The following is a 19752-nucleotide window of genomic DNA, read 5'->3' as shown; positions in this document are numbered from 1 at the left end:
ACTCTCAAGCCAGGTGTAGTGTTACCACGAATCAGACAGTACAGATTGCCACCTGAGGCTGTAGCAGCCTTATCCAAAATTATTGACGAGCTCATGGCTCAAGGAGTGGTTGTAGAAACTGACTCCAATGTATGTAATTCTCCGATCATTCCAGTCATGAAACGTACTGATCCAAATGCACCCCCAGTATATCGATTAGTGATTGACCTACGAGAGCTTAATAAGTGTATTATTCCTCAGTACCCAGTTGTCCCAGACATCTCTTCCCTATTAACGGCCATTGATTCCGAAGCCACGTTCTTCACTGTCATAGACCTCAAGAACGCGTTTTTCAGTGTCCCTATTCATCCAGACAGCCAGTTCCTTTTCGGATTTTGTTTAAATGGAAGGAGCTATATGTTCACACGAGCTCCTCAAGGTTTCACAGAAAGTCCTAGTATTTACAGTCAAGCACTTAAGAGACAACTGGACAACATTCACATGCCAACTGACACTGCCCTGCTCCAGTATGTCGATGATCTCCTGATCACAGCCCGTTCTGAACGTGCTTGCGAGCGAGCATCCCTCACAGTCTTGTATTTCCTAGCCGAGATGGGGCACAAGGTGTCCCCTTCTAAGCTTCAATTCTGTGTCCAGCAAGTGGTCTACTTAGGACACTTGCTGTCCAAGAGGGGTAGGCAGTTGACACCAGACCGTATCCAGTTAATAGCGAGTCTTCCTCAGCCCAAGACCCAGAAGGAGGTACGTGCTTTTATTGGCCTTACTTCTTATTGCAGACAATGGATTCCTCAGTATGCATTTCTAGCCAAACCACTGATACAGTTAACGACACAGGAGGCAGCCGTATCGACTGTCCTCCCTTGGACATCTGAACATACACTTAGTTTCAATGAGTTAAAGAAAGCTCTATGCCAAGCTCCAGTTCTAGCGACACCGAACTACAGTAAGCCTTTTACACTTTTCGTAACTGAACGGGAAGGTACAGCATTATCTGTTCTCACATAAGATCAAGCAGGACAATACAAGCCCTGTGCTTATTTTTCGAGCACATTAGATCCTGTAGCCCAGGCTCTGCCTGCGTGCCTCAAGTCAGTTGCAGCCACAGCACTAGCTATCAGACAAAGTGATTCCATAGTCTTAGGACACTCCTTGACAGTACAAGTTCCACATTCCGTGGAAGTTCTTTTAAACCGAACACAGACTCAGCACTTGACAATTGCACGTTTAACAGGTTATGAATTGACACTGTTCCAGCCACACATAGAAATCAGACGCTGCAACATTTTAAATCCTGCTACACTGTTACCATCAGTTACTCCGAATTCTGCCACACATGACTGTGTGGAAGTAGTTAACATTACGACAAAGCCAAGACAAGATCTGACAGATATTCCGTTACCAGACCCCGACCTGACACTTTATGTGGATGGTTCATGTATGAGAACAAGTACAGGAGAACTAGTTGCCGCGTATGCAGTGACTACTGACACCGAAGTTATTGAAACACACCGTATTGACACCCTGTCCGCTCAAGCAGCAGAGCTAGTTGCTCTGACTCAAGCCTGTATACACGCCAAGAACTTGAAAGTTAATGTTTACACAGATTCACGCTACGCATTTGGAGTCGTACACGACTTCGGAGTGCTCTGGCAGGAGAGAGGTTTCATGACTTCTCATGGAACCAAGATTCAGCATGGTCTCCTTATTCAAGCTCTGTTAGATGCCATACATTTACCGACATCCATTGCTATCATGAAATGCAAGGCACACACGAAAGTTACTGACATTATTTCCCAGGGTAACGATCTAGCAGATCGCACAGCCAAGCTTACGGCACAGACTCCAGATATTCCAGTTAACATGACACACACTCCAGATCCGACTACATGTATGACAGTTAAGGACCCTACTCAAGATGTCATAGATATCCAGTTACATGCTACTCCCGAAGAAATCAAGAAATGGTCCGAACAAGGAGGGGTCCAGACAGATCAAGGATGGGTGACGAAGGGTAAAACCACATGGTTTCTCCCCGACTCTATGGTTCAAGTCATTATCAATACCGCACATAGTCCAGCACATTTAGGAGAAAAAGCTATGTTAGACAGTATCCAGAACATTTGGTTCAACAAGCATTTACGAGCTGCAGCCAAGCAAAAAGTCCATACCTGTATGATATGTTGTCAGTTTAATCCAGGTAAAAGTGTCCCGGTGGAACAAGGTGGATTCCAGCCCCCTGACCACCCTTTTGAAGTCCTCCAGATGGATTATATTCAGATGGAGCGATGTCGAGGTTTCAAGTATGTCCTTGTAGTTGTATGCGCTTTGTCCAGGTGGACAGAAGCATATCCAGTCCCAGATTACACAGCCGCGACCACTGCTAAGCAGTTGGTTCGTGAGTTCTTCCCCCGTTATGGACTCCCTAGAGTTGTATATTCTGACAACGGCCAGCCATTCTCATCTGAGTTGATGAAACATGTTTCCCTTTTGTTGGGGTACCAGTGGAAGTTCCATTGTGTACGCCATCCTGAAGCAGCCGGTCTCGTAGAGAGACATAACCAGACCCTGAAAATCCGAATTGCCAAAGTGTGTAAAGAGAAAGGTGTGGACTGGCTAGTAGCTCTGCCAGTCGCTTTATTTTATATGCGCATGGTCGCACATTCCAGATCAGGTCTGTCCCCGTATGAGGTCGTTTTCGGCCGCCCCCCTAACATGTGGGGTACTCCTAGACCCCGAAGTATTACCGATGTTTCAAGTAATATGCTGACAGATTACCTAGCTTCCTTGATGTCTGCCCTCAACTCATGTCGTTCACAGGTTGCCGCCGCATTTCCAGACAATACCGAGGTGGCACCGCATGAAATCGTTCCAGGATCCATGGTGTTGGTGAGGAATTTTGACAGATCAAGTCCGCTGGAGCCTCGCTGGAAAGAGCCCCGACAGGTCCTCCTCACCACCCGTACAGCCGTGAAGTTGGAAGGTCGCAAAGGCTGGGTGCACCTTTCTCATGTAAAACAGTTTAATGGACTAAAACCCGTCCCAAAGAACATTTCCCAGGATTCGAAGGATTGCCAAAATATTGTTCTCAAGGACTGTCCCGCAAAAGACATTGCTACAAACCCTCCCCTGTTAGAGAAAACTCCGCAACAGGAGTATAAACTCAAGTTAAGGTCTAGTAAAATAAGTCAGTCAGTTTGATTGTCTAAGTCCTCCCCTAGGTGAAACGGTTAGACTGTTTCTGACATGTATAAAATAGACCCCCATAGTGAGAGAGTTAGCCAAAACTCAATCCGATGTATCATTTTTCTATGTTTCATATTATTTCTCAGTATTATGATTTCCTGCACCAGTTATGCGTTTTACCTGTACTTTTCAGTTTCTCATGTAAATATGTCTGCTAATGCTACAGTAGAGCACACGTTTAGTGATCTGCCTCCTCATGAACTCTCTTACCGCCTCGCTATGCGAAATAACTCATTCATCCGCATGTTACATTACTCACACCAGTCCAGCAATGCCACTAATTGTTGGGTGTGTGGTCGACTCCCCCCTTTCCAGACACCGAAGGGAGTTCTGCCACTTTTTCCTTATCCATTCTCACATAATGGTTCGTGTGGAGCATGGTCCACGTTAAGGTCATCCTCAACAGATATGTTTTTTCTTAACAGTACATGCTTTCCAGACAAGCAAGGTCTCCCCCACAGAACAGGTTTAGATCTAGAAAATGAAGTGTATAATTTAGGTAACTATTCTTCGAATTTCATGGTCCTGAATGTTCAGTCTGATTCCACTCCAGACTTACCTGCTATTTCAGTACTGCCAGTCAGAGGTGAATTATGTGTCCGAAATAATGGTTCCGTACATGTAGGACATAGTGATTGTACTACTATTGTCAAGTATAGTGACAGTGGGAAATCTATTTTCAAAGCTTCACGTCATTCTTATTTTATTTGTGGTCAAACTGCATATGTTCGTCTGCCCCTCGATTGGGAGGGAACCTGTTACATTGCCTTCCTACTGCCACCAGTTTTCCTAGCCCCATCTGATTATCATAGAAACACACATCTAGTACACATTAGACATAGAAGGGAGTCCCCAATTGTCGATTATACTGAAACTGCTCTAGAACAGTATACAGATTTCAACAGAGGTTTCTTTTTCTTTATCGGACCTATCCAGAATAGTAAGCTAATCCGCAGGTTAACCAGAACCCTTGAAGCAGTAGTCAATGAGACTGCCTCTGCTCTAGGTAACTTAACCGAAGAGCAATCTGCTATGAGATTTGTCGTTTTACAGAATCGTCTCGTCCTTGACGTCATACTGGCCGATAGGGGCGGGGCCTGTAGAGTCATCGGATCTAGTTGCTGCATTTTCATTCCAAATAACGCGCCGTCTGTTTATTCAGCTATAACCAGACTTCATAAAATTGCCCATCTGTTACACCAAAATCCAGGCACCTGGACATGGTCCGGTTGGTTCTGGAATATAATTTCCGCCTGGGGATGGAAAGTCTTGTCCTTTCTAGGTATTGCAGTAGCGATCATATTCAGTTGCTGCCTCTGTATACAATGTGGCCCTGCGATTTGCGGCATTTGTGCTACCTCTTGTATTCCTAGTCCCAAGTCCCGTTCTAAATCCCGTTCCAAGAAAATTCGAGACGAGCAAATGATACTGTATGAAATGATAGATGGTATCATGAATATTGATGTTTCCTGAAGGAAACGTAGTGACAAGGAGGGAATGTGGAAAAGTAAATTTTGCCATGTTCTGTGTCCCTACGCGTCCTCCATCATATGTTATATGTGCATGATTAATATGCATATGTTATTCCCCATGTTCGATTAAAGACGCAATTATAGTTGTGTCCACCTTTAGTATGTCAGTTTCCAGTTCTCGTGAATACTACGAATATCAGGCCTATGTAAAGCTACGTTGCCACGTTTCTCAGTGTGCACGTTATTCCATTGTAAAATCCCCGTTTCTAGGCCTCAAAAGGGCCTGGACACCAGATTCAGCTCCTGTCCCCTGAAGCCTCGCTGAGGAGCGATACAGCCCCCACCTGTATCCTCGACCCTTCACTTACTTCCTGCCTCGCAGTGCCCGGTTCAGCCTGGCTCTGCCTCGGAGTCTGCCAAGAGTATGTTATGATTCGAGTTATCAGTACAGCCCTCCTTCTCTGCATTCCTAAGCTACTGAATCGCATCAATAGTTACCGTCATTGTCTAGCCTTTACGTCTCCATGTAAGAGAAATACTGCATTTAATGGTCATTTAATATTCTTCATCACGCACTACATGTAGAATAATGCATGCTCCAGTCTTAGAGTCTGTTAGCCTTTCCCCTCCTGACTTCTAGTTTATATCAACATGTTCCCTAAACATCAGATACTAGATAGGGTTTAGGTACATGTCGCCCTGACTCTCCATACTTCAGTCTCTGCTCCTAGCACAGAGTTCATAGCCCCCTGCTTCTCCTGGTAACACGTCAATCTCCAGTTTGCGCGCACCATCAGGTTAGAGGTCCCGGCTCCTTAGGTAGCCCCCTCCATGGGGTTCGCCCCATTCATGACATATTCTGTTACGTTTGCACCACATGTCTATGTATACGCCCTGTTACACCTACTTTCACCCTTATCTTTCGCGACTGCTACGCGTCACGCCTCTTGCTCCACCCACTGCTACGCCTATTGCAATGTAATGCTATGTGTTTGCGCTATGTATATATGCTCATGTACTGTTATTAAAAAGTTATCCGTTCCGTTCCCTTGCCCCGATCCTGTCCCCGGCAGCTGCCATCCTATTCCCGTGCAGGTCGTCCTGTTCCTGTCCTTATGCTGTATTAAACCTGCAAAACTCCTACTACCTCGAATCTTGACTCTTATTTATTGAGCTATCTGTTATTCATTTATGCATTCAAAAATAGGGTATTATTTATTTATTTACCACAGTTATTAAAAAATTGGTACAATATTTGGAACTGTGCCAACCTCTATTTCTCGTAGTACGCTTCCCAGTTCGCTCGCCGGTACGCGAACCGGAAGCGAACCAAAAACAGTAAGTATAAGGGAAGGAAACAGACACTTATGTTAAAAGAAAGACAGCTATAGGGGAGTAAACTAGAGATACTATTACCCGTAATCCACTGCTGATGATGTCACATATTACATCATTCATGACATGCTCAGTGACATCATCAGCAGAGGATTGCGGGTTTTTTGGCAACGTGCCTTATCCACGGTTTAATAACGCTGCCTTTTGCTTTATATAAGTTTTCAAATTGTATGAAATATATACCAATAGGTCGTTATGAACCTTTAGGTAGTGCTTTTCTTCATGAGGTCTGGTCGCTTCCATACACATACAGATGTTTCAAAGATGATCAAGAAGTTTATCTGAATGGAGAGGAATGCACTGAGACGCCAGATCATTCACTAATGTGTAGGCACATACAGTTACACGGTTCATGCAACAAACACCGACCAAATATGGCTTGCGTGTTGCAAGGCACGCCAGTTCCTGCTATCATCCCCACGTTCAAGTTGTTGGAAAATGGTAGTTATTTGATGCTCAATAATGAAGATTGTTCTGGGTTAATTAAAAGTATTCCTTTTATCGTAACAGTAAGTGAACGGGTTATTTGCTGCAAAAATGTTCTATTTCCTCCCACACATGAACATAGGGAGTTTTCAATCTGGCCACAAATACCAACCTTGGGAGCAGATTTCAACGGCATGGCAAGAATAAGAGCTCTTTTGTCTCAGAGAGAGGTGGCCTTGAGTTCGGCCCGTGAAACTTTCGTGCTTCACATAGCGAACACCCGTACAGAGGTGCGGACCCTTTTCAATACTGATTCGCCTTTGCATTTCAGCAAGATGGTTCGGACTATCTTTAACGCGTCCTCCACAAAGGCCCTGGCGCACTTTTTTAAAGTTGTTACCAGTGGTCTCGTGACTTCATTTGAGAAAATCTTTGGAGTCATCCCTGCTTTCTTTCATTCTATTTTCTCCACTGTGCTTCGTGGATTGCCATTTTTACTTGCATTACCAGCGGACGCTCTTGTGCTTTTTTACATTTTTAAATATGGATGTCCCTCCTGTGCAAGCTCCCGCCCTGCAGCTGCTGACACTGTTCCGCAATCGCATGCTAGAATATTATGGCACAATGCCGTTGGCGATATTAAGCACGGCATATGGATTATCTTTTCGATTCTCCTACTTCACCTGTGTCCAGCCTGTATTTCACTGCCTGACCTGTGATTTCGATTGGGCCATTGATTTGTGTCTCTGCGGACCGGTTTCTCCTGACGTCGACTTTAATCAGCTGATGACTCCTATCATTACTCACGAGTTGGTTTGTCCTGGCGAAAGGATTATGGCTGTGGCATTGATGCATGGACTAATTGGTCCCTGGAATTTACTGGCGGCAACACAGTCTTTCTTGGAACAGAGCTTTCTTGAAAACCCACCGAGCTGTCCTCTGATGGTGATAGAGGATCCGGTGCTGGGAGAGCACGTATGTTCTTTTCCGCTTTTAAATTGGATGGCTGAACTCTTTTCGGATGAAGACGGTGACTTCCTATTGGAGGCTGTTGCAGCTTATTTTGCATACACAGTTATGTCATAGACCTTTTTCATGTTTGATATGCTGAGTACTAGCATTTCATTGACAATTCATTGACTTATTTGTCAAGTTTTTATTATTTAGCTTGCCTATTGGCTTAAGACTCGATAAAGTACTTGGCTGTTTTATTTTTCTTTAGCATTAAATTTTCCTAGTTTTTAATGTTTTACCTTGCGGACCGTCCACATATAAAGTTGCAATCTGCTCTCATGAGATGGCACTTCTATTATCTTATTCAGTTCGTTTCCGGATCATGGGGAGGTGTCATCTAGGTCCTGGATATCTTTACACCGTGTTAAGTTAGCATGGGCTCATTACCGGTTTAAACGCCATTTTTCCTTTTTTGCAACTTCTGCACACGACACTTAGTTGTTGCTTTAGCTTTCAACCTAGTAGTTCATCGTGGTTTACATGAGAATAATATGTTATTGCTCTACTATCTGCTTTGCTTGTTAAACTATATCTGTACAGCGAGTGCTTAAGTTTCAAGAACAACACGATACAGAATTGTTATGAGGTCTGATCTGCACGACTTCATACTCATAACATAAGTGCAGCTTCTGCCAATTATGGGCATGAGGCGGGTTTTATATTGCTTTGCCGAACACACATACACAACACTTGATGCGGTTCACATGAAGAGAGAGCTGGTGTATGCTGATGTGATTCCTTCAAATCTAAGACACTAAAGTATGGGCACGCCCTAAACCAACACAAACAGACCTTCTTAGCAAATAATATAATATGTGTATTAGGGAGGGTGAGATATAAGCAGCCGCGGGCCGTGGAGGGAGTTACGGTGGGGCAGGGAGGCGGGGAGGGGGAGGGGCAGGGTGGAGCCCTCTCCACCCTGCCCCTCCCCCTCCCCGCCTCCCTGCCCCACCGTAACTCCCTCCACGGCCCGTGGCTGCTTATAAGTGTTGATAACTCTTATTCATTTACAGCATGTTAACATACTGTCACCATTCGCTTTTTATGTACTAGTAACTATGCTGGTATTTTTGCTACTGATAATATGTGTACTTGTATTATCTAAGATACTACGCCTGAGAAGACGGCATTAGTAAATAAACATTTCAAATACACATGTGTTCTTCTTAACTCCATGTTTTGGTTTCTAAGAAATATATAACGACCGACTGTTCATGAGTTCCACGTATCCTGAGGTACTATAAGTTCATATTCTGGATTGTCTAAACATTGAGAGTTTGTTATATCCAATGTGACACTGTACCTAGCTTGCTAAGGGGTTTTTGATTACTAAGGTGAGTTTTGGGGCACCCTAATTCGCCGAGGTTCCAATCCTCTGTCCACAGTTCTGTGTGAGAACAGAAACCCTGCGACAGGGGCACCCCCGACCCTTGCTGGAGCTTCATCACACTTGCGATACAACTCCAGCAATGCGCCACCTTTACGGCACAGATACATCACGCATCTGTGCTGTTTTTGCCCCATGATGCGCCGCATTGTAAATGCAGCACACCATAGGTGACGGAACAGCGGCACAGAATGACTAACACATCCCTGGTGATGCGCCAGTCATCATAAATCTATCCCTATACTTCTTATCTTGTTCGAGATGAACCGCCATATGTATCATCAAAGTTTTTTGCATTTCCTAAATAGCGAACTTTAAGGAATAAATAGCGATTCTTTACCATTCCTAGTTTGCGATGAGCTATTTGCTAATTACAAATTACCCATTCATTTCCTTCATTTCCATAGGGCGGTTGGACTCACTTTTAGCTCGAACGGCTGAATGGATTTCCACGAAACTTGGCAAAATTGTAGGGACTGGTAGCCCGATGTGCCTTTGCTATGTCTCAAGATATATGCTCCAGTGGTTTTTACGAAAATTAACTTTGAAAAATATATATTGGGCTACATTGGCCTATATATATGTTGGAGCCCAAATGTAGCCCAATGTAGCCCAATGAAGCCCAATGAAGCCCAATGTAGCCCAAAGATGGCCGCCAGAGACAAAAAAAACAAATGTAGCCCAAATATCAGCCAGATGTAGCCCAACTGTAGCCCAGTGACAGAATAACCAATCAGCTTCGCAAACCTCCGTTACGCGAAGCGGAGCGCTGTTACAGATATATATCTTTTTTTGAACGTTAATTTCTCAAAATCCACTGGAGCACATATATTGAGACCTAGCAAAGGCACATCGGGCTACCAGTCCCTAATATTTAACCAAGTTTCGTGCAAATCCATTCAGCCGTTCGATTATTATTATTATTTTTTTTTTTTGCCCCGCGGGGCCCTTTTAAAACCTCCACATCAAACCTAGGGGGTCAGCGAGGATCTACTATGCCCCCTTATGGTCATTTGCCCCTTCGCTTTGGCCTCCTCTTGTCTCTCGATCCTACCGAGAGACAAGATGGCGGCCGCTACGGACTGTTTGGAATGTTTACAGATGCCGGAGAACCAATCAGCTTCGCTTCACAAAGCTCCGTTGCGCGAAAAGTCCGCGAACCGGAGCGCTTCCCGGTCCGCTGTTACAGATATATATCTTTTTTTGAACGTTAATTTCTCAAAATCCACTGAAGCACATATATTGAGACCTACAAAAGGCACATCGGGCTACCAGTCCCTACAATTTTGCCAAGTTTCGTGCAAATCCATTCAGCCGTTCGGGCTAAAAGTGAGGCCAACCGCCCTATGGAAAACTCAATGTTAAAAACACGTTTTGGGACCCCCCTTTTTTCTCGACCCCCCCTGAACGAACCCTTTCCCAATTTTCAGGGGCTGCTCAGAAACAAAATGTGCAATTTTCCTGAAAATTTCAGCCAATTCCGTCCACAAACGCCAAAGTTATTAGACATAGAATTTTCAAAAATCCCATAGAGAAAAAATCCTAACTATATATACCTACTGGCGACCGCCAGTAGGTAATATGCTTCTCCTCAAAAGCACCACTATACAGGTTTGCTACATTGGGAGCACAAGTGGCTTCCATGCTTATCCCTTTGATCTGTTTGTATGTGCACCCACTAAATAAAAATAGTTGTTTTCTAGAGCTACCTCAATAAATTGTGCAATAAAATAAAGAGTATGAAAGTCATCACTTTTATGGTTTAAATCTTTTATTGAAATTTTCCAACATTTAATATGTTTGCAGTACCAGAGCTGCATCTTTGCTGTAGATACATATTTGACTTATGGCTCATTTAAGTGATCGGGCTTATTGAGAACATATCAAAGTAACATAAAAACATAACATAAAAAACCACGAAAAGAAGCCTATCAAGAACCCCCTCCCCCTTCCACCACCCACCCCGAACCTTGTCCACCAAATAAACTGTCTACGTTGTGCCTGGATCTTGCCAGTTGAGCAGGTGTCTTACTTTCCTGTCGGCTGTGTGTCAGAGAGCTGCAGCAAGCAGGGATACCTGGGGCAGGTGGCTTCCCGAAATTCAAAGGAAAGATGGGACAAAAATGGTTGCCAAAGCTCACTAAACATGGACCCCCTCCCAGCTATTATCACGGTCAGTTTCTCCATTCCTAGGACATGCCCCAGACGATATAGCCAACCTGTGAAGGTAGGTACTTGAGAGGAGCGCCAATGCGTAAGTGTGATTTGCACTGCATAGCTCAGCGGCAGCGCTATTGCTATGAACAGGCATCTGCGGGAGCGGAGTGGGTAGATCAAAGGGTTCGGGACGCCCAGAAGGACATACGCTGGGAAGCACGGTATTTCTGTGTCTGGGTGCTTGACCACTTCCTCCAGGACCTGATTCCAATATGTCTGAAGGTGTGTACATTCCCACAGCAGATGTACCAGAGTGCCCACACTCCCGCATCCCCACCAACAATTCACCCCCTGGGTGGAATCTAATGCATGAAGACCAGTTTGGTGAAGGTCTCAGTGAGCCCCATATGATATGCTGAGTGGTGAGCCCGATGGTACACCCCCTCCCACTCCTTATGACTTAGTGTTCTGCCTACTTTCCTTTCCCATCTCTTGCATCCGGCATTATACATATGTGCATTTCTGGCCAGTAGCATTTTATACATGTCTGAAATAAGTTTTTTATCCGATGTGCGAGTGATAAGCCACTTCTCGTAGGTGGAAAGGTGTTTACACACAGCTGGTTTAACCTGGGTATGTAGCGCCCAGTGCCTAATCTGGAGGTATCGGAGCCTTTCAATTTCAGGTAACCCATAATCTACTTTGAGCTGTTGGAATGGTATTATCCCATCTACATCAAATAGATGGCCTAGAGAGCGGCACCCTGATGATCTCCATCGCATGAAGGCAGCCGCGTCCATGCCGGGTTGGAAATCAGGGTTATCCAGCAATGTAGTGAGTGGTGAAGGGAAAATAGTGAGGTTATGTTTGATGTTGGTGTGATCCCACGAATCAAGGAAAGCTCATGTGATATAGGACGCGTATAAGTTGGGTGGTCTGTGTCCCTTCCGAAGGAAGGGGATTTCCTGTAAAGGTCTGGCGGCAACTGCCTGATTTCTGAAACAGCCAGTGCTTCTCCGACTCCAGCCGGCTCCACTCAACTAGGTGGCGCAATTGGGCTGCTTGGAAATAGAGGTGGAGATCAGGGATAACGAGGCCTCCCCCTCCGGCGGAAGCATCGCAAGTGTCTGCTTCATCTGCAGTTTACGGCCATTCCATATAAATTGTGCCAGATCTGATTGGGTCTGTTTATTTTTTTATTTATTTATAACGTTTTATATAGCGTGGACTAGATCCTGAAGGATATCAGAGTGCTTTACAGTTATAGGGAAAGGTAACAATCAAAACATGAGTCAAATATGGGGAGTATAATAATCATTGAATCAAATAGTGCAAACTTTACAACTCAACTATAAGTCCTGAGTGGACGAGGAGTGGGCTATATAATGGAGCGTAGTGATGAAAGGGGAGTTAGTGAAATAATCATATACAGGAATAATACCCAATATTAAAATAATAATCTAAACATGAGTGAAATGGGGCTTCTAATAGGCATTGACTCAAGTGGTGAGCATCTAATAGATCATTTATACACTTGGGTGAGCGAAGGACGGGCAAAACGATGTAACATAATGATTTTTGGGGAGTAAAAACAATACTCATGTACAAGAATAATAATCAAAACCAAAATGATAATTATATACTGAATAATGACCGATAATATAGTATGTCCGATGTACTTAGAGCTAAAAAATTGCCCCTCTGTTGTATCCACCCATTTGGAGGTCGGAGAGGTAAGGTTCGAAACAAGTATAAGATCTGGGGTAAGATGGTCATTTTGACCACAGCTATTTTACCAAGCCAGGAGAGAGGGTAGTGTGTCTATTGGCTCAACTCTTTGTGGACCGTCTGCCTTAGTCGTGTGTAGTTAACGGTTACTGTGTCCGGTAAGGAGGGAGCTCATTGAATCCCTAAGTATGGGATTGTGTCTACTGCCCATTGCAGGGGGTGGAGGCCATGTAGGTGCGTATGGGTGTGGGGTGTTAGCGAGAGGTCAAGCGCTATTTAATTATCCATATTCACCTTAAACCCCGAGGCTCGCGCAAAAGTCTCTAATTCAGCAAGACACGCTGGCAATGCGAGAATGGGGTTCGACAACGAAATTAGGACGTCGTCAGCATACAGACTTATCGTATGGGTGTAGCCTCCGAATTTAATACCGGTGATCGCTGGGGTGTGCCGGATACAGTGGGCCAGAGGCTCCATATAAAATGAAAAAAAGGGGAGACAAGGGGCACCCCTGCCTCGTTCCTCTCTCCATGGGAAATCGGGAAGACGTGTGGCAATTAACTCGAACTGTGGCTGGTGGGAACTTATAACAGTTCAAGATATATGTGCGAAACTTCTCCCCATCCCCGCTCGCTCGAGAACCTGTTCCAAGTATGGCCAACGGACCCAGTCGAATGCCTTCTCGGCGTCGATAGTGAGCATCATATAGTAACCCCTGTGTTCGCGAGGCTTTCTCAATGAGGTGAAGAGCCCGTTTGGTATTATCGCTGGTTTGGCGCTGGGAGATAAAGCGTGCTTGGTACGGATCAATTAGACCGGGTATATGAGGCGCAAGGCACACTGCTAGTATCCCAGTATACAGTTTGAGGTCTATGTTGAGAAGGGATTGGGATAACTACTATGGAGGCTTCGAGCATATCCCATGGGATCGCTCTGGGTTCAGCGAATCAGTTAAAATGTTTAGTGAGAATCGGGGCCACTAGAGTACAAAATGTCTTATAAAATATGGCAGAAAAGCCGTACGGCCCAGGAGCTTTGGCAGGTTTAAGGCGTGAAATGGCACAATAACTTCTTCTAATCTAATGTCCCTGTCTAAATGGTCAGCCTGGGTCCTAGTCAATGCTGGTAGGTCAGCAGATTCGAGAAAGGCAGCGCCATCTGTGATGGACACTGGCGTGTTGGCATAGAGACGGGCATAAAAATCTCAAAACGTTTCAGCGATCTCTGAGTCCTCTGGACCCCCTGCTTCTGACGAGTCTCGCGCAGTTAATGGGCGATGAGGCGGCCGCATCTGTCCCCTCCTGTGTAGTTGGTGTGTCGCAGCCTGAGGGCTGCAAACTCTGCCCTGTCTTGATCTAACGCCGTGAGTTGTTGCGGCATAGCTTTCAGCTGGCGCCAGACCCGCGGTGCTCCTGTCCGTTGATGCATCTGTTCTAACTCTTTAGTTTTTTGGGTTAGGTCATCCCTTTTGCATCTATGCTCTGCATTTTCCATCGCTGAAATGTCTATCATCTCCCCTCGTATCACTGCCTTTAGCGCTGCCCATTGCGTGGCAAGAGTGGTGTCGTCATTGGCGTTATGGGAGAGGTAGTCTTTGATGGAGCACTGTACCTGTTTTACTAATGCAGCATGGTGCAAGAAGGTGTCTCGGAGGCACCAGAGTCGAGAGGGCAGTTGCGTGGGAGGAAAAGTGAGGGTTACAATGACAGGTGGGTGATCGGAAAGGGAGGCTACCCCTATCTCCACCTCCATAGTTAATGCATGTATAGGTGCAGTTGCCAACAGATAATCCAGTCTAGCATATGTTTTGTGCACATTGGAGTAATAAGAGTATTCATGACTATGGGGATGAAAGCATCGCCATAGGTCCTTGAGGCCTAGATTGTGTAGTTGTGCTAAACCTTCCGTTGATAATGCGCCCATCTGGGCAATGCGCTGACAAGACCTGTCCGCGTCATTATCAAAGACTAAATTCAGATCACCCCCAGGAGGATCCTGCGGTCTGTTGTGGCCGTCGCCTCAGTGTGTACTGTGTGTAAAAACTTTTCCTGTCCTTTGTTGGGGGTGTACACTGAACCTATAGTGAGTTTTAAGCCTCCCAGTGCAAAACGGTAGATCAGAAGCCTGCCCTTGATATCTGCTTCCTTGTGAAGGACATCCCCCTTGAACCTCTGGGCAACTAATATGGCCACCCCGGCTGATTTGGTGGGGCCTGAAGAGAACAGCTTGGCCGGGAACCTGTGGGATTGGAGGCCATGACAGTCTCTGGCTAACAGGTGTGTTTCCTCGAGTAGGCATATGTCTGCTTCGGTGTGCTCTAAGCATGACAGGACTGCTTTGCGCTTCACGGGTTTGTTGAGGCCCCTCCTCACATTCAAGGTGAGTATTTTAAGCATGGTGGGAATCATTCCACTTGGCAAGGAAGATTGAGATCTTGAATGAAAGCCATGGGAGCAGTGAGCAAATGAGGGCCCTAGAGCGTCCTTCCTGCTTGAACCCCTGCTGCTAAGTAAAAAAGGTGGACAAGGAACCCCAAACCCCCCACAAAATAACCCCAAACATATGTCCGTATGAAGACCTTCTACAAAAGGCAAAAATAAAAAAGAGAAAAAACAAGAGGTGTAACGTAGTCCATCATCCATGGATGATCGGAGAGAAATTTCCATGGGGAGCGTGTCGTGGCCAAGGGCGTCCCCCCGCCAACTGCACCCATATTAAGGGGACACATCAAAGAGATTGATAGGTGATGTGGGCATCAATCAGGCTGTGTTTTTGCTAGTTCTGCTGGCAGAGGTTTGAGGGCTTCCTTCTGACCCTCGGAGATTTCAGCAGGGTTTGGTCATTTAGGCCGATGCCGTCTGCCCTGTAGCCTCCATCTTGGTTTTGTGTCATCTGCGCTGGGTGCCGGGCCTTCATAACCGCTCTCCTCCATCGGGGAGCAATTCCTAGCAGGCAACAGGCCTCGGAGAGGGAGCGGAGCTGGAAAAGTTTACCATATATGCAGAAAACCAGACGGAACGGGTGGCCCCAGCTATATGAAATGTCGCGTTGGCGGAGGTACGAGGTAATGGGTCTGAAGGTTCTCCTCTTTTGTAAAGTTAGCGCCACCAATACAGAACTGGATTCTGTCCACGTAATGTCAGGGGATGCATCTGTTGGGCCTTCTGTAGGATTTCTTCTTTGGTTCGGAAGTCTTGCACACAGAGCAGTATATCAGACGGCGGAACCCTGGCCGGGTGGGGGTGTTCCACTCTGTGTGCCCTGTCTAATTTGAGGTCAGAGTCCAAGGGCTTGCCAAGGACATGGTTAAAGAGGTCCCTGGAATATTTAAAGATGTCACCAGCTTCTTCGTCGGTATTCACACACCCGACTCCTGATGTTGTGGCGGCGTGAGCAGTTCACCAAGTTCTCGAGATGTGACTGTAGGTCTACCTGCTGGTCATGTATTCAAATGACTTCCTGTTGAAGCGTCGATAACTCCGGATCCCTCCAATCACATTTCTCCTCTAGCCCAGCTACCCTCTAGCCTATGCTGTCCATGTCTCTGCGGACATCTTTGATTTCAGCTGTGAGGTCTCGTTTAAGTGTTTGCAGGTCTTCTCGTAGGGCTACGAATAGGGATTTGAGGAAGGCTTTCGTGATCGGCTCTCCACCTTCACCACCCATCGGGTGAGCCTGATCAGTGCTTGCTGGGGTGTCACCCATTTGTTGACCACCTTGGGCCTTTGCGAAAAGGTCTTTAAGGGTTTTTTCCTTCTGCCCACGGGAGGAAGGCATGCTGTCCATCAATTGTTCTTTTAGCATTTGTCACCCCGAGTGGGACGGGTATGCTGAGACGTGAGTCCCGTGCTCTTCATGCCACTGGAGTCAAGCTATCCTGGCTGATGAGGGTTTAAAGCCCGAAACCGATCCTAGGATGCTTGTTTCCAGTCCAGGGAGGACCTTGCCTGGCAGCTCGTGCTGGACTGTTTCCATTGGGTGCAGGGTCAAGGCTGATTTGCATATGGCTGGGTGCAAACTGGAATGGCATGGTGAGCAAAAAAATGATGGATTTAGGCCCAGATCTCTGTACTGGGGTGAATAATTGACATTGTTCTGCATTCTGTCCATCAATTGTTCTTTTTGCATTTGTCAGCCCAAGCGGGACGGGTATGCTCAGACATGAGTCCCGTGCTCTCCATGCCACTGGAGTCAAGCTATCCTGGCTGATGAGGTCTGAAAGCCCGTAATCGGTCCTAGGATGCTTGTTACCAGTCCAGGGAGGACCTGGCCTGGCAGTTCGGCCTGGACTGTTCCCATTGAGCGCAGGGTCAAGACTGATTTGCATATGGCTGGGTCCAAACTGGAATTGCATGGTGAGCAAAAAACAATGGATTCAGGCCCAGATATCTGTACTGGGGTGAATGTATGACATTGTTCTGCATTCTGTCCATCAATTGTTCTTTTTGCTTTGACGGATGACTGAAGTAGATACCGGCAAACTTCATGTGGTTATAGTCTGGGTCACAGTTGCCAGTGCTGCCCCGAGTCTCAGCACCGCTGTGGCCCGTTCTTTGTTAACAATGTGCTACGACCAGGGAATCAGGTTCTGAGGGACGTCCTCACCATTTCTAGTGGACCCCGCTGGCCCCGCTCCTAGACTGTGTGTTACTGCCACTAATACCGTCCTGGCTTCAAATCTTCCCCCTGGTGACAGATCTATTCCTCCTGGGGGGGTTGGATGGGTTTAGCACCTCTGGTCATGCGTGGGGACCCACAAGTCCGCTCCCCTCGTCCAACGTCCGGTAGGCCCCGGTCAGCGCCACAAGCCCCATGAGTGGCAGGCCCTGAACTCATGCTGTGGAGAATGAATGTCCTCCGCTGCGCCTTTCTGATTGCGCAATATCCCGAATCCCAGTCCCTGGGCTGCCGCTCGCACTCCACAAGAGGCCTCTCACATCCCAGCTAAGTCCCGACTGGATCCCGGGACCTCCTGCGTTACCCGCCATCCCGCTCCGCATTCCCCCAGTGTCAACTTTACACTGCGACTTTCCCTTGCTCTGAAATCACTTGCCTGCCGTTCTATGGAGGGGTGACAGCCAACAGGCCCACTGCAGCTCCGTCCGGCCCTGGAGATGCTCACTCGTTGCCGGGCCTCTGCTTAGGATGGCGGGCATACAACCGCTCTACAAAGCGGACCTCCATCACGGGGCATGCTAGTCTACTCCATTGAGCCGGGCGTTCACTGGTCTCTCGGGTCGCCGGCTGTAATTCGGCGGCGGCCCAGTCTGCTGCTTTGTCCCAGTCTCGCAGTCCCTACGGGTACTCAGCCTCTCCGGATCTCGTTATGTGGCTGCCGCCGCTCCAGTGCGGGTCTCCTCGGGGCTAGGCCTCGCCCCTTCAGCACCGTGCTTCACGTCTTGATCGCTGCAGGCCCGGCAGTGATGAAATATCACAATTTCACACCATCACTGTGTCCGCTGTATACCTGCCGCAATGATCGGCCACAGATTTATGGGGGTCCAGCTGCTAGTGAAGGCAAAACGCCAGTGATTTGTTGGGCGGCCAGCAGGAGAGCTCGAGCGGCACGTCCTATCGAGCCGCCATCTTGGCCACGCCCCCCAAGTTATCACATTTAGGCGGTAATTGATGTGCTATGTTTATACAGTGGCGGCCGGCATGACTCGTGGGTAGCAAGGGGGTCACGGGGGTGCCGGGTTGCGCACAGGAAAACAAATATTTACACGAAACTTTGCCACCGGGTCCTGCGTGTCTTCTCCTTGCTCCTGCTCTCCTTGTGGGACAGGAAGCCAGGAAGAACAGCCAGGCTCTCCTGACCAATCACAACACTGCAATGCAGCATTGTGATTGGTGAGCACCCAGGCATCCCTGACCAATCACAACACTGCAGTGCATCCTGATTCGACGCTCCAGCATGGAATGGGGGTCTGGGCTTGTTTTCCATGCAGGCTGTAATGCAGCCTGCATGGAGAATGGGGAAATTGCGTATGACTGGTGCGGGCGGCCAGAAAGGGCCAACTAAACAGTCATTGCGCATTAAGGAATGGGCAAACTACTCCTCCCCTGCCCTGCCCAGTGAGCAGAGCAGACCAGTAGAATGAAACATAAAATGATAATAACTCTAAGTTTTTATAATTTTATTACTACTCTCCTTTACACTGCTCAAAGACATTGGGCTGATGCTCCTCTGCTATAGCAGAGGTGCCACCACTGTGTTTATAGCTTCTTTTTGAGTGATGTTAGTATAAAGTACACCTACATCAAGAGACACTAACCAATTCAGGGCTGAATCAAAAGGTTGATTTTCAATGTTTTTTGTTTTTGTTTTTTTCAGGTCTGTTCAGCAGCGGCTACAATTTTGATAAAGGCATGGCATGTGAAGCGGAGGAACTTGGGAGGTACAAAGGAGCAGATGGTGCTTCACAAAATGAGCGCTTGATACAATTAACAAGAGGATAAGGCAGAAGGGAGGTTGGGGAGCACAGCGTACCTTATAATAATACTTAAAGAACACTGTTATTATCTCTGGAGTATTATTTTCATGATTGCTTGTTGCCCTTCGGCTCCATTCAGCGACGGCCACCCCCTTTGCGGGAATGAATGGAGCAAAACACTGAGGAAATTGGAAAATATCTGGTTGACAGTAAGTAGAAGAAAGTACATTTTCTATTGGTTCTAGTTATTTAAAACAATTAAAAAAATTGCAAATACATGTAAAACAGTTAAAAGGGAAGAAAATCAATAGAATCAGAATTGTCCAGTTCAAAAGGGTAGAACTGACAGTTGAATGCGCCATGAAAGTGCTTATTCACTACATCTTTTCCAAAAAATAGTAAAATCATAATGTATGCAATGACCTTTCAATAAAATAAAGCTCTGTTCTACCAACTTAATCCTATGACAATATTCAGTCCAAGAAAGTGAAGTGCA

Source organism: Lissotriton helveticus, chromosome 6, assembly GCF_964261635.1.
Source record: "Lissotriton helveticus chromosome 6, aLisHel1.1, whole genome shotgun sequence".
Classification (NCBI taxonomy): domain Eukaryota; kingdom Metazoa; phylum Chordata; class Amphibia; order Caudata; family Salamandridae; genus Lissotriton; species Lissotriton helveticus.
Note: the sequence above shows the minus strand (reverse complement) of the source record.